Below are 10,858 nucleotides of genomic sequence, written 5' to 3'. Positions count from 1 at the left end.
AAAAAAGGAGAAATCAGAAAAGGAAAAAGGAATAGAGAGAATTAGAAAAAGAGAAAAAAAAATTCTATAAGAAGAGAGAATTACAAAAAAAGAGAGAGAGAGAAACAGAAAAAAAAAATTAAAAAGGTTTGCAACAAATCAGAAACCTGAAAAAGAAAAGGAATAGAGAGAGAAAGAAAACAAAGAAACAAGAGAAGCCTTTTTTTTTTCTTCTTTCTTTTTCTTTTCTTTTCTTTTGAGAAAAGGAAACAGAGGGAGAAAGGAAAAAAAAATAACAGGAAAAGAAAAGGAATATAGAGTTTAAAAAAAAGGAAAAAGACGAGATAAAGAGGTTTTGCAACACCTATGCCATTTGTCTCAATAAAATCACCTTCATGACTCCCTAGATATTAACAGTCACGCGCAACATCTGTCATATGTCATGAGTTACGTAAATAGAGATGAAGTTCTATAGTTGACGTTTTCATTAAGGATGAAAGTGGCAAAGAGAGAGAGAGATGAGGATAATAGATAATAATATGATAATATATAATATATAAGGGAATAATAATAACATACAAGGGAACCGTCAGTGGATATGTATTTCATTTTCATCTCTCGTGTTTTATGAATTTCTTATCATGTTTTTTTTTACCAGTTTTGATTATTTTTGTTTATCGTGCGTTAAAAAGAAGAAGAAAAAAAATTACAGTTTAAAATAGGATTAAGATTCAGCCTTAGATCTACATAACTAAACTTAACTAATTTAACTAAAACCAAATCATTGAATTTTCTTCTTCTTTTACATCTACACAAACATCACAAATTATTTATTCAATTCCGTATATTTATGCTTTCTCTTTCAAGTTTAAAGAGTTGCTAATATCAATAAAAAACATTTACGTAAGTTTTTAGTAATTTTGTCTCACTGCTTGAATGTTTTTTCTTGTGAATGTGTGCTTGTATGTGAGACGGAAGGAGTATATTTTTTTGATTATTATTATCATTATCATTACTATTGATGTTATGATCATTATTATCAGTACAATCTTATTATGCAATTTTTCATGATCATTATTATATCAATGACTTTTTTCGTATTGTTATTATTATTATTATCATCATCATCACTATTATTATTATTATTATTATTATTATCATTATTATTATTATTACTATCATCATTATCACCATCATTATCAGCCTAGTTGATAGATCTCAAGCGACATCAGTGCATGTAAAAAAACAGCAATGAAAAAGGAAATACAAAATATACGTGTGTACGTACAGTATATCTGTGTGTGTGTGTGTGTGTGTGTGTGTGTGTGTGTGTGTGTGTGTGTGCGTGTGGTGTGTGTGTGTATGATCGTGTACATCCATATGCGAGTTTCCTTCCTAAAAATCATTAAATACGTTAAAAACAAACTGACATTCAAACTTTCCTGGGAGTCTGATCCTTGAAGAAAATTATAACACACAAGAAAATTATAACATATTTTGAGCCGATGGTTGGACTTGCAAACGTCACCCTAGAGCCGAGTTAATGCTTTAAGGTTTCAATCTCGTTGCTTCGAACCGATCTGTGTGTATATAGTCTTTGGAAACTTGTGAATCTTTATGTGTGTGTGTGTGTGTGTGTGTCTATGTTTGTGTATGTGGGTGTTTGTTTGTTTGTGTCTTCTTCCTCCGCTCCTTCTCTCTTTTTAATCTCTTTTCTTTCTCCTATACTCCCTCTTTGTTTTTAGTTATTCTGTTTTATTCGCCCCTCCCCCTCCTTTTTTCCTCCTCCTCCTCCTTTTTATTCCTTCCTCTTCTTCTTCTTCATCTTCCTCCTTCTACTCCTCTTTCTCTTCCTCTTTCTCTTCCTCCTCCTCTTCCTCTTCATCTTTATCTTCATCTTTCTCCTCTAACCCAACCCTCCCATTCCTTCTCCCTTTTTTCTATTCCTTTTCCTCCTCCTCTTCCTTCTTTTCCTCCCCTATTGCCATCCTCTCCTCTTCCTCCATCATCTCTTCCTCCCGTTCTTCTTCCTTCATTTTATTTCCCACTGCCACACTTCTTCTTCCTCTCCTCTCTCTTTCATTATCTCAGCTTACGTAATACCGTGGCTGGTTTATTAACCTGTTCACTGATTGCCCTTGTGAAAGCAGAGTTTGCGTGTGTGTGTGTGAGGGGGGGGGGGGTTGTGTGTGTGTGTGGGGGGGGTGTATGTATGTATGTGTGTGTGGGTGTCTATGTGTATATATATTATATAGATAAATAGCTAAATAGATAGATAGATACCGTCCCTCTAAACCACTCCTTACCACTCCTTTCCTCCCTCCTTCCTTCTTTCCTTCCCTCCTTCCTTCCTTTCCTTCGCTTCCCCCTTCCTTCTCTCCTCTGAATAAATACGCACATTCGCTAATGAGATTTCGCCCTGGCTCAGATATCAACATGCATTTGCAATAGACGTTATAACTGCATAACACAAACCACAACCGAGGCAGCTGCAGGTGGAAAGATGTTCTATTTCAAGTGCCAGCTGTTGCAGAGTCTTTTATCATCATCGTTATCATCAGAAGCGGTTTTATGACGTTGAATGGTGTGATCATAGTCGTTATTATCATCACCGGCATTATCGCAATAAATCAGAAAAGAAAACGAGTAAAAGGTACGTATAAACACTAAAAACAGATCTAAAACCCTATTATATTCTTTATATCACTTCTGTTTTCTCAAATGTATTCGGAAAACTTGTTAGGATCTTTTATATTCCTTATAGAGTATTTAAGGCACCTATTATGTTTCGAAAATATGGAAAAGGCCTCATAATCCCTTTAATACATTCAAATACCCAAATAAGACTCGAAACCCTTATAAAATCCCTATTTAGACGCCCTCAAATATCATTCGAAAGCTCAATTTAAACTTTTTGCATTTCTCTCAACACATTTCAGTCCTCTAATATGATTCGGAAACCTTATTAAAAAGTTTTACATTCCCTGTAATAAATTATTATGATTTAAAAAAAAGGGAATATCAACAACTTTTTTTTTTTTTTTTTTTTTCCCCAAATTTAAAAACCCAACACGATTAAAAAATTTAATTTTTTCAAGCCTATCATTTTTCTTTCTTTTCTTCTTTGCCAAAATACACTCTTTGGCGTGAAATATTTCGGAAGGTTGGTACCCGGGAAAAGGCAGTGATTTCACAAGACGATCCTTCGAAATATGACGTGTTCGCGAACGGAATATGGCCCGTGACGTCTTTGAGGGGATGGGGGGAGGGGGAAAGGACGAGGGAAGAGGAGGGAGGCGGAAGAGGGGAGGGGGGAAAAAGGAGGGAGATAAAGGGGGATGAAACGAAGAGGAGGGAATGGGGGAAAGGGGAAGGGAAAAAAAAGGGGAAAGGGGAGGAAAAAAGGGGAAAAAAGGGAAAAAAAGAAGGGGGGGAAAAGAGGGAAGGGGGGGGTATTGTAAAAGGAAGGGGGGATCAGAATAAAGAAAAAAAAAAGGGGGGAAGCAAAATTAAAAGGGGAAAAGAAAAGAAAGAAAAAAATAGAAAAAGGAAAAAAGAGGGGAATGGAAATAGGAAAATAAAAAAAAAAAGCAAGAAAAAAAATAAAAGAAACGAAAAGGGAGATCCGATAAAAAAAAATAATAATAATAAAAAAAAATAAAAAAAAAAAGTAAAATACGAAAGAGAAAAACTAAAAAATAATAATAATAATAATAATAATAATAATAATAATAATAATGAAAAGAAAAAAAACAAAAACAAACAGAAAAAAAAAAAAAAACAGAGAAACAAACTGAGATTCAAATGTTTTTGGGGCTCATTTCGAAGTTTGAATCAAGACTTATTACTAAAAAGAAATTTGAGATCCGTGCTTTGTCATTCTGTTTATTTCTCTATCTTTCTGGCTATCTGTCTGTTCATTTTCGTTTCTCTCTCTTGCTCTCTCTTTCTTTCAGTTTCCATTTATCTATCTATGTCTCTCCATACCTATCTCTTTCTCTCCATTTTTTCTCTCTCCCCCCACTCTTTTCTCTTTTTTCCCCATAATCTCTCCTCTCTCTCTTTCTCTCTCTCTCCTCTTTTCATCTATCTATCTGTCTGTCTTCTTCTATCTACTTCATCTTTTCATCTATTTTTCCCTTAAATTTCTTTTCCTCTCTCTCCCTTTCCCTCGTTCTCTTCTCTCTCCCTTTCTTTTCCCCCTTCCTCTCTCCTCTTCCGTCTTTCCCTTCCTGCCTGTCTATCTATCATCTTCATCTTCTATCTATCTTCTGCCCTTTTCCCTTTCTCTTCTCCTCGCTTTTTCCCTTTCTTCCTCTCTCCCCTCTCCCCTCTTTCTTCTCTCTCTCTTCTCTCTCCCCTCCCCCCTCCCCCCGTTTCCCTCCTTCTCTCTCTCTCTCTTCCTCACCTGTCTACTTCATGTATGTATATATATATAATATATATAAAATATTATATATATTTTTTATAATATTATATTATATATCAATAATATAAATAAGCCGGGGTGGCCAAAGGGTTTAGAGCGTGCTCAAACGGCCGCGGCAAGCCCCGCCCGGTAAGATAGGGAAAATTTTTACTAAAAAAAAAAAAAAAAAAAAAAAAAAAGAAAACCCCGGCACTCCCCCGTAAAGGAACTGGGGGCCCTTACCACGTACTCACTCCAAAGCACACACAGAAAACTACATTAAGAAATCAGGGCGTGACCAGGCGGCTCAGCTGAACCCTCCGAAAAAGAAAAAGATATTTTAAAAATTTTATAATTTTATAATAACATAAAATTTATATAAATTATTATATTATATTATATATATATTTTTTATATATTATATTCTTCTTATATTATAAAAATTTTTTTAAAAAAAAAATTTATAATATTTTATTTTTATAATTAATTTCTTTCATATGTTGTTATATATTTAAAAATTATTAATATTATATTTATTATAATTTTAAATTTATATTATTATATAATTATTTATAATCAAATATAATTTCTTTTATTTTCCTTTTTTTCCCATTTTTCCTTTTTCTTCTTCTTCGTGTTTTTTTCTTCTTCTTCGTGTTTTTTTCTTCTTCGTCCTTTTTCTTCTTCTTTTTCTTTTTCTTCTTGCCTTTTTCTTCTCTTTTTTTTTCTTTTCTTCTTCTTTCCTTCTTTTTTGGAAAAATTTTTATAATAATTTAAATTAACATTCGATTCGTTATTTTATAAGGTTTCCCGTGTTGAAATAAAAAATTTTTATCTATCTTTTATTATTATTATATTATCTTTTTTAATATATATAAATTTCCTTATTAAATTTATTCAAATCTTACCAACCTTCTATAATATATATTAAATATTATATAATATATTAATATAAATTATTTTTTTATATTATATAAATTTATTATTATTTTTAAATATTATAAAACCCCAAAATTATATTATATATATATATATTAATATTATATATTTTATAATTAATATTATCTTTATTTGTTATATTTTTATTAAATTTATTTTTACTATTAATAATTTTAATCTATATATTTTTTCTTTTTTTTTAATATAATCTTCTTTTGGGTTTTTTATTTCATATATTTTTAAATTTTCTTTTAATTAATTTCTAAATAAAATTTTCTTTGTATTTCTTTTTTTTTTATTTTTTTTCCCCCCTCTCTTTTTTCCCTATCTTTTTTTTTTTTTTTTTTTCCTTCTTCTTCTTTTCCTTTCTTTCTTTTTTTTTCTTCTTTCTTCTTCTTTTCTTCTTTTTCCCTCTTCCCCTTTTTTCATTTTCGCTCTTCTTCTGTACCTTCCTCTTTTCACCCCCCTTTTTTTTCTTTTTTCTGTTACTCTTCCTTCATTTCCTTTTTTTCCCCCCCATGAAAGACCTCAACCCGATAACTGGCCAACAATATAACTACCAAATTAAAAAGGGGCAAGACTGTAACCAAAATTTAGTTTTTTACGGAAATAAAGGCCGGACAGGCATTTTTAGACAATGCGATGCAACACCAAAAACTGGACAAAACCCAGTATGCCTGAGACAACTACCAAACAAATCAAACTTACAAATAGAGTCGAAAAAGGCATTTAACAAAAAAATTAGGAATTGGGGCTTTAATTAAATTTAATTATAAAATAAATTAAAAAAGTAATAATTTTAAAAATACTTTTAAAAATAATATATATATTAATTATATATAAAATTTTAATATTTTTTAAATTTTTCTATTTATTTTTTTAAAATTTAAATAATTTTTTTAAAATTATATATTATAATATAAAAATATTATCTATATATAATATAATATATATATTATTATAAAATTAAATTTTATTTTTAAAAATTTAAAAATTTTAAAATTTTTAAAAATTTTCTATACTTTTTATTATTATATATTTTAAAATTTTTTATTTTTTTAATTTTTATAATTATTACCTATATATTTTTATTATTTTATTTTATATATCTTTATTTTATAATTTTTTATATATATTTTAAAATTTATTTATTATATTGTGTGGTGTGTGTGTGGTGGTGTGTGTCATTTATATATATTTTTATATAATTTTAAATTATATATATTATATATTGTTTATATATATATTTTATAATTTTATCTTAATATAATTCTTTTTAAATCTTTTTATTTATATTTATTCTTTATCATTTTTATAATTATCTATATCTATTTTATATATAATTTATTAATTTTAATTAATATAATTCGGGGTGTTTAAATTATAAATATTTTTATATATATATAAATATATTTATATATTTATATATTAAAATCTATACAAAACGCTAAAAAAATGTAAATCCTTTCAGACTCAGACTTTAAAATCTAAGATATTTTTTACCATTGCGCCCTTTTTCTCAAAGAAGTTTTAAAGGATCTTCTGTTATAATTTTCCTCGAGTTTTTTAATCACCTTTCGCCTCCCGGTCCGCTGTGTAAGGTTCCTATCATGGTAATATGAATATATTTATACTTTTAATATATCTGTACGTGATCCCGCAATCCATTACAACATATACATATATATACTACTTCTATGGCTACTTATCTCTATCTTTTCAATGCAGTGGATACGTAAGTTCAAGTTATTGCAATATCTAGGCCCTTATTGCAAGGGTACCGAGGGGGAACATCAAAAAAATAAGTAAAAAAATAAATGGGAGTTAAACAGATCGTGAGCTAGTATTTTTTGATGGTGTAAATGTGAGTGTAGATTTAGGTGTGCGTGTTTGAAAATTAAATGGGGATTAAAAATGAATACAGCTTTTCTAGATCACTGTCGGCTATAGTATGATCAAAACAATGTACCAAAAAATACCTATACCTGTATCTAAGGTATCCCTGTTATTAAAGGGTTTAGCCTTAAGATAACATGACCTGTATTCCTATGTTTTGTTTATTATTTTTTTACATAAAAGAAAACTTTTTCAAATACTAGAAAATCCTTTGATCTTTTTTTTTCCCAAAAAGTCCTTTCCCTTAGGAAAAGGCTTTACATTTCATGCTGCAAAATAATTCTTTGGAAGGACGTTTGCTAAGTGACTATGCGTTTCCCTGTTGTGCGAACCCGAAAAAAGGGGTAATAAAAAAAAATGAAAAAAAAAGAAAAAAATCATGAAAAGATCTAAAAATTTTTTTAAATTCATAGTACCACCACGCATATTATATATATATATTATATAATTATATAATTATAATTTTATATATATATATATTATAAATATATATTTTATTATTTTTTTTTTTTTTTTTTTTTTTTTTTTTTTTTTTTTTTTTTCTTTTCTTTTTTTTTTTTTTCTTTTTTTTTTTTTTTTTTATATAAATAATGGCTTAATTATATATTATATATATTTATATATATTTAAAAATATATTATATAATATATATATTTCTATATTTTTAATATATATATTTTATATTATAATATTATATAATAATATTTTTGATATATTTTTTTATTCCTGTTTGTGTGTGTGTGTTGTGTGGTGTGTGTGTGGTGTGTGAGTGTGTTGTGGTGTGTGGGTGTTGGGTGTGGGGGGGGTTGTAATTTTATATTTTATATTTTATTATATATTATATTCTTTTAATTTTTTATTCTTATATATTAAAATTATCATCCTATTTTCTTATATATATATATATATAATTTATATAATATATTTTTTTTTATATCTTTTATTTTATATTTTTTTTTATTTGGTGTGTTGGTGTGTTGGTGTGTGTGTGGTGTGTGTGTGTGTGTTTTGTTGTGTTGTTGGGTGTGTGGGTGTGGGGGGGGTATTATTTATATCTTTTTATATATATTATATTTCTATATTTTATTTTTATACTTTTTTATTTTCTATATCATTAAAATTTTATCTTATTTTTATTCCCTTAAAATTTATATATTTTTATATTATCTATACAACCCTTTTTAAAATATTTTATTTCATCTTTTTATATCTATATCATATTCTATAAACATTGGTGTGTGTGTGTGTGTGGTGTGTGGTGGTGTGTTGTGTGGTGTGTGTGGTGGGCGTGGTGGGTGGTGTGTGTGTGGTGGTGTGGTGTGTGTGTGTTGTGGTTTTATGTGGTGTGGGGTTTTTGTGTTGTGGGGTGTGTGTGTGGTGTGTTTTGTGTGTGGTTGGGTGTGTGTGGTGTGGGGTGTGGGGTTTTGGGGTGTGTGTGTGTGTGTATGTTGTGGGTGGTGTTGGTGGGGGTGTCGTGCGTAAATCGAATGCATCATCGAAAATTGAGAACGGATCGAAATTCACAAAAATAAATTTTTTTTAAATGAAGGTGAAATAGTTGGTATTTTTTTCTTAAAATTTGCATAAATGGTCGACGTAACATACCTTCGTTGGTTTTCCTTTTCCTCTTTTCCTTTTCTTTCTCTCTTTTTTTCTCTCCTTTTTCTCTTTTTTGTTTTTATTCCCCTCTCCTCTTCTCTTTCTGTTTTAATTTTTCCCCTTTCGGGGTTTTTTTTCCTTTTTCTTTATCTCTTCGGGTTTTTTTTTTTTTTTCTTTTTTTCTCTCATCTTTCTTTCCTCTCTCCTGCTATTTCCTCCTCTTTTACCCTCTTTTCCTCCTTCCTTCCCTCTTCCCCTTCCTTCTCTCCTCCTCTTTCTTCCCCACCTCCTCTTCCTTATTTACCTATTCCTTTTTTCTTTTTTTTTTTTTTTTTTTTTTTTTTTTAAGATTTTACTTTTTTTTTTTTTTTTTCCCCCCCTTCATCCTTTCCTTCCCTCTTTCCCCTCCTTCCCCTCCCCTTTTCTTTTTTTTCTTCCCTCTTTTTCTCCACTTCCCTCTTCCCTTTTTTTTCTCCTTTCTTTGTTTTTTCTTTTTATTCATCCATTTTCTTTCCTTCCTTGTTCCTTTCACTTCCCTTCCCCTTCCCTTCTTTTCTTTCGTTTTCCCCCTTTTTTTGTTTTTCTCCTCTTCCTTCATCCCACCTCTCCCTTCTCTCTTCTCCTTCCTTTTATCCTCCTGTGCGTTTACATTCTTATTTACTGATCCTGCCTGTCCTTGAACGAGAAAATGTGATAAGTCATTCTCTCAAATTTTTTTTCTCATATTTTTCTTCTTCACTTTGTTTATTCCGGTGCTGTTTTCACGTCTAAAAAAATAAAAAAAAAATTAAAAAAAATTAAAAATAAAAAATTGGGGGAAAAAATGGCTGTTTCATATGGCCTGGCATATTTTTTTAAAGGGAAAACGAAACCCCTATTTAATCGCTCGATTTCATATTTATTTATATATATTTATTTTATATATTTATAATATTATATTTATTATTTATATATATAATAATAAAATTTTATATATTTTTTATATATTAATTATATTATATTATTATATTTTATTATTTTATATTTTTATTTTAATTTTAAAATTTGTTTAAATTTTTATATTATATTTATTTTATTTTTATATATATCTTTAATTTATATATTAATTCTTATTTTGTGGGGTGTGTGGGGTTGTGTGTGTTGGTGTGTGTGTGTGTGGTGTTTTGGTGTGTTTGTTAAATCTCTTCTATTAATTTTATTTTATATTATTATTATTATTATTATCTTTTTTTCTGTGTTGTGTGTTGTGTGTGTGGTGGTGGTGTGTTGTGTGTTTTGTGTGTGTTGGGTGTGTGTGTGTGTGTGTGGTGTTGTGGGGTTGTGTGTTTGTGTGTTAAATTATTTACTGAAAAAATGTAGTTTTCCCCCCATCTTTATTGCATAAAAAAAAGTCCGGGCAACAACATATCACAAACCCGTCGGCCAATGATTCCCTTATTCATAAAAACCCTAAAATCTTTATTAAAAACTTTAAATGAATCAATTAGTATGTTCAAAAAATTTTACTTCTTATTATTAAAATTAAAAATATTATAATTATATATTATTTAAACATGATAAGTGGGGAAACAAGGATCGGAGAACGCTGATCTCGGTTCCGGAGTCTGCGGCTTAAGTACACGTGTGCTGTGTCAATGCGCAGGGAACGAGGGGACCTGATGTGACCCAACCTGGAAAACTACGCTGAACTTCATGTTACGGGGTCGTGCTGCTACAGTATGTTGTATATAGATGATATACAGGTTGGTAGATAAGGAGACAAGATGATAGATATGCAGACTAAGAGAGAGGTAGATAAACAGAAAGATAAATAGCCAATGAAACAAACTGTTAGATTAACATATGTCTCTTCAAACACACAAACATACTCACATGTTTATATGATATTGATATATTCGAGGTACCTTATTTGTATTTACTGTGTGCCGCCCAGGACTGTGCACTGGCCTATACTAAAGCAACAATCATAAACCAACCTTGTTAGCAGGTCATTATATTATGCATCAAGCAGTCAAATCTTTCTTTCTAAATACAATC

The sequence above is a fragment of the Penaeus monodon genome, chromosome 7 (genome assembly GCF_015228065.2).
Source record: "Penaeus monodon isolate SGIC_2016 chromosome 7, NSTDA_Pmon_1, whole genome shotgun sequence".
NCBI lineage: Eukaryota > Metazoa > Arthropoda > Malacostraca > Decapoda > Penaeidae > Penaeus > Penaeus monodon.
This window is presented reverse-complemented; position numbering follows the sequence as displayed.